Source organism: Colobus angolensis, unplaced genomic scaffold, assembly GCF_000951035.1.
Source record: "Colobus angolensis palliatus isolate OR3802 unplaced genomic scaffold, Cang.pa_1.0 Scaffold214, whole genome shotgun sequence".
In the NCBI taxonomy this organism is placed as follows: domain Eukaryota; kingdom Metazoa; phylum Chordata; class Mammalia; order Primates; family Cercopithecidae; genus Colobus; species Colobus angolensis.
The window spans coordinates 7,559,783-7,572,256 of NW_012115311.1; positions in this window are offsets into that span (position 1 = coordinate 7,559,783).

Sequence of the window (12,474 nt, forward strand, 5' to 3'; positions counted from 1 at the left end):
AGGTAGCTGGACTTCTGATGTGGTGGCAGAACTCATGGAGACAGGGGGTGAGAGTGAGGAAATGGAAGCCACTAGTGACTTAAGGTTTAGGCTCAGAATTTGGCACAGTGTTAACATTTGCCATATTTTATTGATCAAAACAGTCATAAAATCCACACATATGCAAGAAGAAGAGTCGTGGGCCCCACCTCTCAATGAGAAGAGGGTTAAAAATTTCAGACCCAATGAAAAGAGTGTCAGAAAGTTAAGGCCATCTTTAAATGAACTGCATTGATCAGTCCATGATTCTGCATCTTGCCTAGCTTCCATTTGTAGATGACTAGTACTGACCCTAACCATGCCCATTTTTACTTTGGGTAAAACAATGTGTTCTGCTTCAGGTAACTGGATAGAGAAGTCTAATAGTGAAGCTGAAGCGTAGCCTGAGGCTCAGTGTAGAGCTCAGACTGGAATTACACATTTGAGAGGCAAAGTGTATGGTGGTAATGAAAATCTCAGGAGTGAAGGATGTTACCCAAAGCACACAGAGATGGTTAAAGATGGATTAAGGCCCTTACTAAATTAGCACTGTGGTGATTATTTTCTTAATAGCTGGGCTTAGGAAAAGAAAAATTTGACTGTTGGTTTGAACTAGGGAGAAAGTCATCAGGGAGGATTTGAAGGAATGCCAGGAGTGTAGTGTTCTCCAGTGGTTTCATATGTTGATGTTTATTTTCAACATGTTGTGAACTTCTCAAAGACACATAGAAAATTACAAGTTCCCATGAAGAGGGGGATACCGCAAACCACCATATTGTTCAGTCAATAGGGAAGAAGTTGCAATAAAGAGGGAATTGGTGGTCTGAAACAGACTGAATTTCTCTTCAAAATCCTCTGCTTTGAAGAAATTACAAATGAAATTCATGCATGTTATAGTAGTCAAACTGTAAAGAATTCTTTTAATTGAATAGTGAAAGACAATCCCATCCCCAGTTCCACTTCCTGTATCTTCTTTTTCTAATTAGCTTTATTTTAAAATTTATTATTTTTGAAAATATTTATGAGTTATTTTAAGCATTCAGAAAATCAGAGTAATATGAGAAAAACCCATATTGTCATTAAGCTGCATGAATGAATGATAAATTTCTTCATATATGGCTTTACATCTTTATAAGAAATAAAATATTATGGATACACTTAAGAGTTGTCTTTATAACTCTAGCATGTTTCATCCACTCCCTCTACTGTGATTGTATGTATGTTTTTACTGATCATTTTTGATGTGATTCTTCTATGTGTACATTCCAATGGGCCCCAAATAGTATTGTTTTGTGTGGTTACATAGTTTACACAAATGGTATGCTGTATGTGTTATTCAGGAACTTGTTCTTTTACACTGTGTGTTATTATTTTGGTATATACCTGTGTTCATAAAAACAGATCAAATGTGTTCATTTTAATACATTCTTAATTGCTTTATAGTCTTCCATTACTTAATTATACTAAAGTATATTTAACTATTCAATTTAAGATAGATAATTGTTTCCAGTTTGGAGATTTTACAAAGTTGCTTCAAAATGCATCCTTCTACATACATTCACTTATACTTGAATGGGAGTTCTGAGGTATACATACCCAGAAATAGTCTGATATTGCCAATAAGAATGAAAACTTTCAGTCTGGAGGTTTTAAGGTGGAGCTGGCATTATCGAGTTGGTTTATTCAAGACTCAATAAGGTTGTCAAGGAATCATTCCCTTCCATATTCCACCCAGTCATCCTGGGTGCGGCTTCTTCTCAGGTTAGTAGTGGAATGATTAAAACATTTGCAAATGTGACATCCAAATAAAAGTGCCCACAAGAAGAGGGAAGGCTGTTTTTCCTAGGATAATCCCCTAGGAATTATAATCTTTCTGCATAATACTCCCAGAAGACCTCCCCTTATAATTTATTAGCTGAAATTGTGTCACCGCCAATGGCAATATAATCATTTTAGAAAAAAAAATCAACTCCATTCCTAGAACTGGAAGTTATATCTTCTTCCATTGAAACACATGACTGTACTGGGGAAGGAATGGCTAGGCAAACAAAATCAACTTTCTATAAAAAGAGGTATGGTATTGAGATAGGATACTAGTAGGCATCCAACGATGTCCAATGCTCAAATGTCCTGGCTTTACTAGGCATTGCCAAGTTGTACTTCAAAGTATAGATACCAATTTAAACTCCTGCTCCTAATATCTGAGCGTTCCTATCAAACATCCTCACCAGCACTTGGTATACTTAGGTATCACATTATTGCCAGTTTATAAAGTATGAAATGTTTCATTATTGCTTTACTTTTCCTGATTACTTTTCATGGTTTTGGAGGTTCCCTTTTTTCCTATGAGTTTTTTTTTTTTTTTCATTCCATTTGGCCACTTTTCCATCTAGTAGTCTTTTTTTTGTAGCGATATGTAAGAAACCTTTATATTTCTGTACACTATTCCTTTGTCAATATAGATTACAAGTATCTTCCCTCAATCTGTTTTTTCTCTTTTAACCTTGTTTATGTAAATAGGAAATTCCAAAGTTGTTGGAGACCAAGGTTAGCAAGGAAGAAAGAGAAAAGCTTAATAGGTATAGCAGGATCCAGGAACATCAAATTTTAAATGTTTGAAAGTGGGTCATTCTGTGTACAGTAGAAGACCAAAACTTGGGAAGTAAGGTGCTGAGATAGAAAGGAGAATTATATGGGATGGTCAGTGAACTGTGAGACTGGGTATCTAATTTGCTGAGCACCTACAATGTGCCAGTTTCTGTCTTAAGTGCTTTAGACGTATTAGTCAACTTAACCTTTGCAACAATTCTGTGAGATAAGTGCTGTTATTACATCCCAGATCTGCAGATAAGGAAACTGAGGCATAGAGTAATGTGGTAACAGGCACAGACAGAGTAGATAATGTTTTCCAAGCCACCCCGTAGGTAAGATGTTGATTATACTTTCAACTCATTAAGCTGGTTCCAAAGCCTATGTTCTTAGCTTCTGTTTGTATAGTCTGTCATGTCTCATGTTTGCTGTTATGTTGGTAAGATTTGGGAGAGAGAAACACAGAAAGAGCTGTCAAAGGCTTCTCCTGTATATAAGCAGTTGGCAATGTGAATTTAGTTGTTTTTTAAAGAATTTGTATTCTCCGGTTAAAATATGTTGGAAAATTAAGCATGTGAATTCCAAAGTTCTTGATTCAAAACCAGTTACTTTTCCCCCTTTCACCCTCCCTCCCTCCCTCTCTCCTTTCCTTCTTTGCTGTGTTCACACTATTTAAATATGCTTTACAAGTTTTCTATATTAAACTCTATTATCATCGCCATTTTGCCTAGTATCATAAGCACAATTCATTCACAACCTCAGATGCGAACACAGCCAATCGACTGAAGCACTCATGAAATAGATAATTCTTTGTTTAAGTATGACATTCTGTGCTTTCATCTTTAGATCTTTTGCTACTCTCCTCATTTGGATTCAGAAAAGTGAAGGAAACATTAAAAGCCTCTGAGTTTTCAGTGTCTCCTGTAAACAGCATTCCCTCTTCATATAATAAAGGACTATTTTTTCATTTTTACCATTATTCCCCAATAAAAAACAATATTATGATATGTTTAGATCTAAAACCCCAAAACCACCATAAAGAGAATGAGACTTGAAAATAATGACTAGGCAATGGCAGCCTCCTTCAGCCTGAGAGCTGGAGTAAGCAGAGACAGCAAAACTCAGAATGCCAGGGACATCAGGCAGGTTTGGCTTTTCTACGTTCAGCCTATCTGTCTAAAATCACAGTTGTCACTGTCACTCGCTGGTCTTTACACACATTCTCAGTCTGAGTGAAAAATTGCCACAGATGGGTAAAGCGAAGAAAAGCAGCTGTATCACTTGTATCAGGAAGGTGTATGTTATTCTCAATTAAGAGACACCAGGAATTACTTTCAAATGTCCCTTCTCCAATATATTTGAAAGGACTCTCAGGAGGTCAAGTCCACTGATGAGGATAATGATCTTGCCAACCTGAGCCATGTCCCTCGGTTCCAGTGCTAGAGGACTGTTTTCAAACTCTAACAGAGTGGGAGTAACTAATCAGGAAGATTTGAACTAGACATCTTCCCCTGGGATAACTAAACAAAAATAGAGGATAATGAGGCTGAATTAGTTTTGTTGTGGGGAACAATTGTAATATCTTCTATCACTCATTGTCAAAATATTCCCATTATGTAAAGAAGTATGTGATTTGCTTCTATCAGATAATTGCTTAGTTGTTCTGTTATCTTTTTCTTCTCCTCTAAACAGATTTTAAATTTTGTGAAGGGCAAGGACTATGGTTTATATTCTATTTCATTTCTATACACACCACTACTCCCTTCTACCTGTTCTTCCCACTGTTAAGAAAAATTGCCCCTTCTGCTTTCTATAACCCAGACTTCTCTTTACACTAAGTCTGAGTGCAGACAGACTCCATCAAGAACAGACTGATAATTACTCCCTAGGCATTGTTTAGTAAACGATGATCAGAACTGGCCCCCTGATATTTTAGTGCACTATTGACTTCTTTCTAACTTCAGAAGTTAAAACCAAAATGCAATTCTCCAGAAAAACTTAACACACATACACACACTCCCCACAGACACACACACACACATGGATGCACACAGAAAGAGAAGATAATAAAGTCCTGAAATAATTCAATTCACTTTAAGAGTTTGTTAAACCTTTCGTGTGTCATAGACATTGTGCTAGAGGCTGTCAGTGATACAGAATTTGAATTACACCTGGCTCAAACCTGTAGGAATCCACCCTCTGGTAAAGAAGACAGACAGGGACATAAACAACTCAAAGAGGAGACAGTCTGTAATAAACACAACCCTGGAAAAATGAATAAAACATAAGACTGTCAATTATATACATAATTGCAGAGTTATTAAATCACTATGTCTACATAGTAAGCTATATAAATAGGCATTTCAGCTAGACCATCCCTCTTTCTACACGTAGGAGGCAACACAGATCTATGTACTGGTTGGCTTTTCTTCTAAAATTGTCACCTTGAAATGTGGTTTTATTTGTCTGTTTGTTTGTGCGATATAGTCTAGATGAGTTATGTAATGTGGTTTTCTAAGTTGATTTGAAAATTGTACTATCTTTCCTGCTAAATTAGCACCTCTCTTTTAGAATGTCTTCGTTGCTCGTTTTTCATTCTCAATACTTCCTCAATTCTCTCTGCTATTTTCAGTTTTTATATCAGTTTCTTCCCTTCATTCTATTGTTCCATTTCCTTCTTGTCCACTGTATCTTGTACTGGTAGTATTATTGCAGACACAATTCTTTAAAATTATTATCCAAATGATGGGAGAGGTAATTTTCTTTTGAAGAGGAAAATATTACCAAGAGGACAATAATCTCCATCAAAATAACACCTACCATTCTGGAGAGTGCTAGTTCTTAGAAGTAGAAGCAAGTGCATATTTTCCTTTTGAGCTTTCCACGGCTCCATTAACAAAACTGCTGATCTTTCCGTATAATGAACAGTTGGCTAAGGCAAGAGCAGACACATGAACTAACTACTTTGGACCAGTGAAATGTTGGGCACGTGGTAGAAATCAAAACGTACTCACTGATTGGTAACTGAACTCCTCTGGTAAGAGAAACATAGTAAAAGTATGTAAGCACCCACTATTTCAGATTGTAGTCAATTACCTAATACCTTATTTATATGTAGTTTCTTATTTGATCCCAATTGCAAGACTGTGAGACAGTCTAAGTCTGGAATTTCTGCTTTTCACAGAGAAACAGGCTGAGGTCCAGCAACATAAAGGGATACGATGGCTGTCTCTGAGGAACTGGCACAAGGGTCCTTGTCCTTGGACTACAATCCATTGCTGTTTAAACCTAACATCTAAACATCAGGGTTTTTTTGTGTGTGTTTTTGTTTTGTTTTCTTTTCTTTTCTTTTTTGAGATGGTGTGTGGCTCTGTGGCCCAGGCTGGAGTGCAGCGGCATGATCTCGGCTCACTGCAAGCTCCGCCTCCCGGGTTCACGCCATTCTCCTGCCTCAGCCTCCCAGTAGCTGGGACTACAGGCGCCCGCCACCTCGCCCGGCTAGTTTTTTGTATTTTTAGTAGAGACGGGGTTTCACCGTGTTAGCCAGGATGGATTCGATCTCCTGACCTCATGATCCGCCCGCCTCGGCCTCCCAAAGTGCTGGGATTACAGGCGTGAGCCACCGCGCCCGGCCCCCCACATCAGTTCTAATGTTTAGAACTTGAGGGAGATATGCTGTAGTCATTAAAAAAAAAAAATTAAATTTTGGTTACATTGGTATATATATTCATGAATTACATGAGATATTTTGATATAGGCATGCAATGTGTAATAATCATGAAGCGGCATCACTGTCTGGGGTAAATACTCAGGCTTTATCATCTCATGCCCAGAGGATTAATGGCATGGACACGTGGGTGGAATGGAAAGTTTAATAGAAGAAAGGAGAGAAGAGAGCAGCTCTCTCGCTTTTGCGAGAGATGGGAGTCCAAAAAAGGGAAAAGTGGCGGACTGCAGCCTATTTTATAGGCAGGCTTGAGGACATGATGTCTGATTTATGTAGGGCTCACAGATTGGTCTGACCAGGCGTGACGTTTACATAGTGCCCGGGGAAGGCTGTTGGCCCTACCCTGATCTTATAATGCAAATGGGCTTTCCACTTGTCTGCTCCTTACTGTACACATGGCTAGCCACAAAGAGAAGATGAAGCCACCATTTTGAACATGCCTACTCCCTGGTAGTATATTCCTATGGGCACAACTGCTGGTATTAACCTATGCAAGCTTCTAGCTTGCTTGTTTATGTCTGAAGCTCGATTTCACAGGATGTTCTTTGTTAGAAAAGAAAATGATTTTGGAGCTGCTTTTCATTAAAAGGAAAACCTTACTGAGGACTTCCGTACCCTTACTAGCTGCCTAAGTAATTTCTTTTTAACTTGTATATCAATCACATCAGGGTAAATAGGGTATTCATCACCTCAAGCATTTATCCTTTGTGTTTAAAACTATTCAATTATACTCCTCTTGCTATTTTAAAATGTGCAATTAAATTATTTTTTACTGTAGTCACCCTGTTATGCCAGCAAACATTAGATCCCATTTATTCTATTTTTTTGTACCCCTTAACCACCCTCCCTTTCCTCACAGCCCACTCACCCTTCCCAGCCTCTGGCAGTTATCCTCCTACTCTCTATCTCTGTGAATTCAATTGTTTTAATTTTTAGCTCCCACAGATAAGTGAGAACATGCAATGTCTGTCCTTCTGTGCCTTATTTCACTTAACATAATGATTTCCATTTCCAACCATGTTGTTGCAAACGACAGCTTCCCATTCTTTTTATGGCCGAATAGCACTCCATTGTATATATGTATCACATTTTCTTTATTCATTCATCTGTTGATGAACACTTAGGATGCTTACAAATCTTGGCTATTGTGAATAGTCTTTGATATCTGATTTCCTTTCTTTCAGGTTTATACCTAGCAGAGGGATTGCTGGATCATATGGTACCTCTATTTTTAGCTTTTTGAGGACCCTCTAAACTATTCCTCAAGGTGACTGCAGTAATTTACATTACCACCAACAGTATCAAAGCATTCCCCTTTCTCCACATCCTTGCCAGCATTTGTTACTGTCTGTCTTTTGGATAAATGCCATTTTAACTGGGGTGAGGCGATATCTCACTCTAGTTTGGATTGCAATTCTATGATGATCAATGATGTTGAGCATCTTTTCGTATACCTATTGCTGTTTGTATGGCTTCTTCGAGCAATGCCTATTCAAGTATTTGCCCATGTTTTAATCAGATTATTAGATTTTTTTCCTATAGAGTTGTTGGAGCTCCTTATGTATTCTGTTTATTAATCCTTTGTCTTATAGGTAGTTGCAAATATTTTTCCCACTCTCTGGGTTGTTTCTTCACTTTGTTGATTGTTTCTTTGCTGTGCAGAAACTTTTGAACTTGATGTGATCCCATTTGTCCATTTCTGCTTTGTTTTTGGTTGTAGTTGTTGTTGTTGTTTTGTCTCTGCCTGTCGGGTATTGCCCAAGAAGTCTTTGCCCATTCCAATGTCCTGGAGAGTTTCCACAATGTTTTCTCGTGGTAGTTTCATAGTTTAAGGTCTTAGATTTAAGTATTTAATCCATTTTGATTTGATTTTTGTGTAAGGTGAGAGATGGGTATCTAGTTTCCTTCTTCTGCATATGGATATCCAGTTTTCCCAACACCATTTATTGTAGAGACTGTCCTTTCCCCAATGTATGTTCTTAGAATCTTTGTCAAAAATAAGTTCACTGTAGATGTATGAGTTTATTTATGTGCTCTCTATTCTGTTCTACTGGTCTATGTATCTGTTTTTATGCCAGTATCATGTTATTATGGTTACTATAGCTCTGTAGTATAATTTCAAGTCAGGTAATGTGATTCCTCCAGTTTTGTTCTTCCTGCCTAGGATAGCTTTGGCTATTCTGAATCTTTTGTAGTTCCATATAAATTTTAGGATTTTGTTTTTGTGAAGAATGTCATTGGTATTTTGATAGGAATTGTATTGAACCTATAGATTGCTTTGGGTAGTATGGACATTTTAACAATATTGATTCTTCCAATCCATGAATATGGAATGTTTTTCCATTTTTGTGTTTCCTCTTTGATTTCTTGCATCAGTGTTATATGGCTTTCACTGTGCAGATATTTAGCTTCTTTTGTTAAGCTAATTGCCAAGTATTTTATTTTATTTGCAGCTATGATAAATGGAGTTACTGTCTTAATTTCTTTTTCAGATTGTTCACTGTTAGCATATAAAAATGCTACTAACTTTCATATGTTGATTTTGTGTCCTGTAACTTTACAAATTGTCAGTTCTAATAGTTTTGGGTTTTTTGGTGGAGTCTTTAAGTTTTTCCATATATGAGATCATATCATCTGCAAACAAGGATAATTTGAATTCCTCCTTTCCAATTTGGATGCCCTTTATTTTTTTCTCTTGTCTGATTGCTCTAGCTGGAGCTTCCAGTACCATATGGAATAATTATGGTGACAGACGGCATCTTTGTTGTGTTCCAGATCTTAGAGAAAAGGCCTTCGGTTGTCCCCCATTCAGTATGATGCTAGCTGTGTGTGATAGGACACATAAAGGTTATATAGGACTTTTGTTATGTTTGCTATGTTCCCTCAATACCAGTTTTTCAGGGATTTTATCATGAAGGGATGCTGAACTTTATCAAATGCTTTTTCAGCATTAATTGAAATGGTCATACGGTTTTTGTCTTTCATTCTGTTAATATGATGTATCATATTGATTGATTTGCATAAGTTGCAACTTTCTTGCATCCCTGGAATAAATCCCACTTGGTCATGATGAATGATCTTTTTAAAGTGTTGTTAATTTCAGTCTGCTAGTATTCTTCAGAGAATTTTTACATCAATATTCATCCATTATATTGGCCTGTAGTTCTTATTTATTCATGTGTGTTTGTCTGGTTTTGGTATCAGGGTAATAGAGGCCTCATAGAATAACTTTGGAAGTATTCCCTCTTCCACCACTTTTAGGAATAGTTTCAATAGAATTGGTATTTGTTCTTTTTCAATATTTAGTCCTTTAAAGTCAGCTCATAGGCTTTTTTTTTTTTTTTAATTACTGGAAGTCTTTTGATTGGAATTTAGATCTTGTTACTTGTTATTGGTCTGTTCATGTTTTGAATTTCTTCCTGGTTTAATCTTGGTATGTATCTAGGAATTTATTCATTTCTTCTAGATCTTCAAATTATTGGCAGATAGTAGCCATAGTAGCCCCTAATGATCCTGTGAATTTCTGTGGTATCTGTTGTAATGTTCCCTTTTTACCTAGGATTTTATTTACTTGAATCTTCTTTCTCTTTTTCTGAGTTAGTCTGGCTAAAGGTTTGTTAGTTTTATTTAGTTTTTTTTTAAAAAAAAAAAACATTTTTAATTGTTCTCTTCATTTCTATTTCATTTATTTCTTCTCTGATCTTTATTATTTATTTTATTCTACTAATGTTGAGTTTGGTTTGCTCTTGCTTTTCTAGCTCTTTAAGATGCATCATTAGGTTGTTTGGGAGTTTGATGATTAAATGTTTTGAGATACTCTTATTTGGGTTAAATTTGCTTTATGTTCTGTAACCTTCTTGTACTTGGATCTTCATATTGTTCTTTAGGTTTAAGAAGTTCTCTGTTATTATTCCTTTGAATAAACTTTCTACCTCTATCTCTTTCTCTACCTCCTGTTTCAGGGTGGTAACTCTGAGGTTTTCCCTTTGAGGTTATTTTCTTGATCCTATGGGTGTGCTTCATTGTTTTTTATTCTTTTTTTCTTTGGTTTCCTGACTGTGTATTTCAAAATGAACTGTCTTCACACTAATTCTTCTGTTTGATCAATTCTGTTATTGAAAGACTCTGATGTCTTCAACATGTCAATTGCATTTTTCAGTTCCAGAATTTTTGCTTGATTCTTTTTAATTATTTCCATGCCTTTGTTACATTTATCACATAGAATTATAAACTTTTTATCTGTGTTATCTTGAATTTCTTTGAGTTTCCTCAAAACAGCTATTTTGAATTCCCTGTTTGAAAGTTCACATACCTCTGTTTCTTCAGGAATGGTCCCTGGTGCCCTATTTCATTCATTTTGTGAGGTCATGTTTTCTTGAACGGCCTTGATACTTGTGCATGTTCTTTTGTGTGTAGGCATTGAAGATTTAGGTACTTATCATAGTCTTCACAGTCTAGGCTTGTTTGTACTGGCCCTTCTTAGGAAGGCTTTCCAGGTCTTTGAAAAGAATTGGGTGTGGTGATCTAAGCTGCATCTGCATTAGGGGGCACCTCAAGCCCAGTAACCTGTGGTTGGTGCAGACTTGTAGAGGTACTGCCTTATGGTCTTAGACATAATCTGGGAGAATTCTTTAGATTATTATGCAGAGAATCATGTTCTCTTTCCTTACCTTATCTCAGAAAAATGGAGTCCCTCTCCACGTTCTGAGCCACCTGGAGCTTTGGGTTAAGAAATATAAGCACCCCTGTGGATACAACCACTATGACTGCACTGAATCAGACCTGAAGCCAGCACAACACTGGGTCTCACCCAAGGCCTATTGTAACCACTCCCTGGCTATCACCTGTGTTTGCTCAAGGCTCTGGGGTTCCACAATCAGTAAATAGTGAAGCCTGACAATCCTGTGTCCTTCTTTTCAGGTGGCAAGTTACCCCAGGCTCTGGGCATGTCCTGAGGTGCCATCCAGGAGCCAGGGACCAGAGTCAAAAACCTTAGAAATTTACCTGGTGTTCTATTGTACTGTGGCTAAGCTGGCACACAAACCCCAAGATGTGGTCCTTCTCACTCTTTCATCCCCTTTCCAAAACTAGAGGAGCCTCACCCCATGGCTGCTGCCCACGACAGGCACATAGAGTGCTGCCAAGCAAACTCCATTGTTCCCTTAAGACTCAAGGGCTCTTAAATCAGGTTGGGATGAAAGCTTCCTGGCCTGGGACAAACTTTTCAAGGTAATGGGCTCCCCTTTGGTCCAGGACATGTCCAGAAATGTTATCCAAGAACTAAGGCCTGGAATCAGGGACCCCAAGGGCCTGCTTGGTGCTGCAACTCCCTGTGGTACAGCTGGTTCCTAAGGTGCAAGACAAAGGCCCTTTTCTTTTCGCTCTGTTTTTCTCAAGCAAAAGGAATCTCTCCCTGTACTCAACATAGCTGTGAATGTGCTGTTTCTCACCTGAAGCCAGCAAGTCTCCCTCAAGGCCCATGACATACTACCTGTGTATTAGACTCACCCAAGGCTCATGATGTGCTACCTGTGTATTATTGCTGCTTATTCAGGGACCAAAGGCTCTTCAGTGCCATTGATGAATCCTTCCAGGACTGGGTTCTTCCCTTCAAGGCAGTGGGTTCCCTTCTGACCCAGGGTACATCTAGAAATGTCCTCCAGGAGATGGAGACTGGAAAGGGGGCCTCACAATGCTGACCAGTGCCTTATCCTGCTGTGACTGAGCTAGTATCCAAGTTGTAAGACCACATCTTCCCCATTTTTACCTCTCCCCTGCTCAAGTGGAAGGAAAAAGTCTCTTGGAGCCCCAGTTGCATGCCCCTTTAGTGCACTGGCTCTCAGATCAGTTCAGCACTAGGATCTACCCAGGAGTTACAGTCCTTAAGATCCAGATTTCCTTTCAAGCTTACTTACAGCCCCAGATCACTCCAATCTGAGGTGGCCAGGGTTATAGAAACTGAAGTTTCTGACCACTGGGATAGGCAATTATCTTCTGGATAGGGCTGGTTTAGATACTCCTTCTGTGGGTGGGTATCTGGTGAGTTTGGTCCGGTTTTACTTACTGCTATAATACAGCAGCACTGAGTCCAATGCAATGTCTCACAATTACTGTACTCTTCCTCTCAGAAGCACATAGAT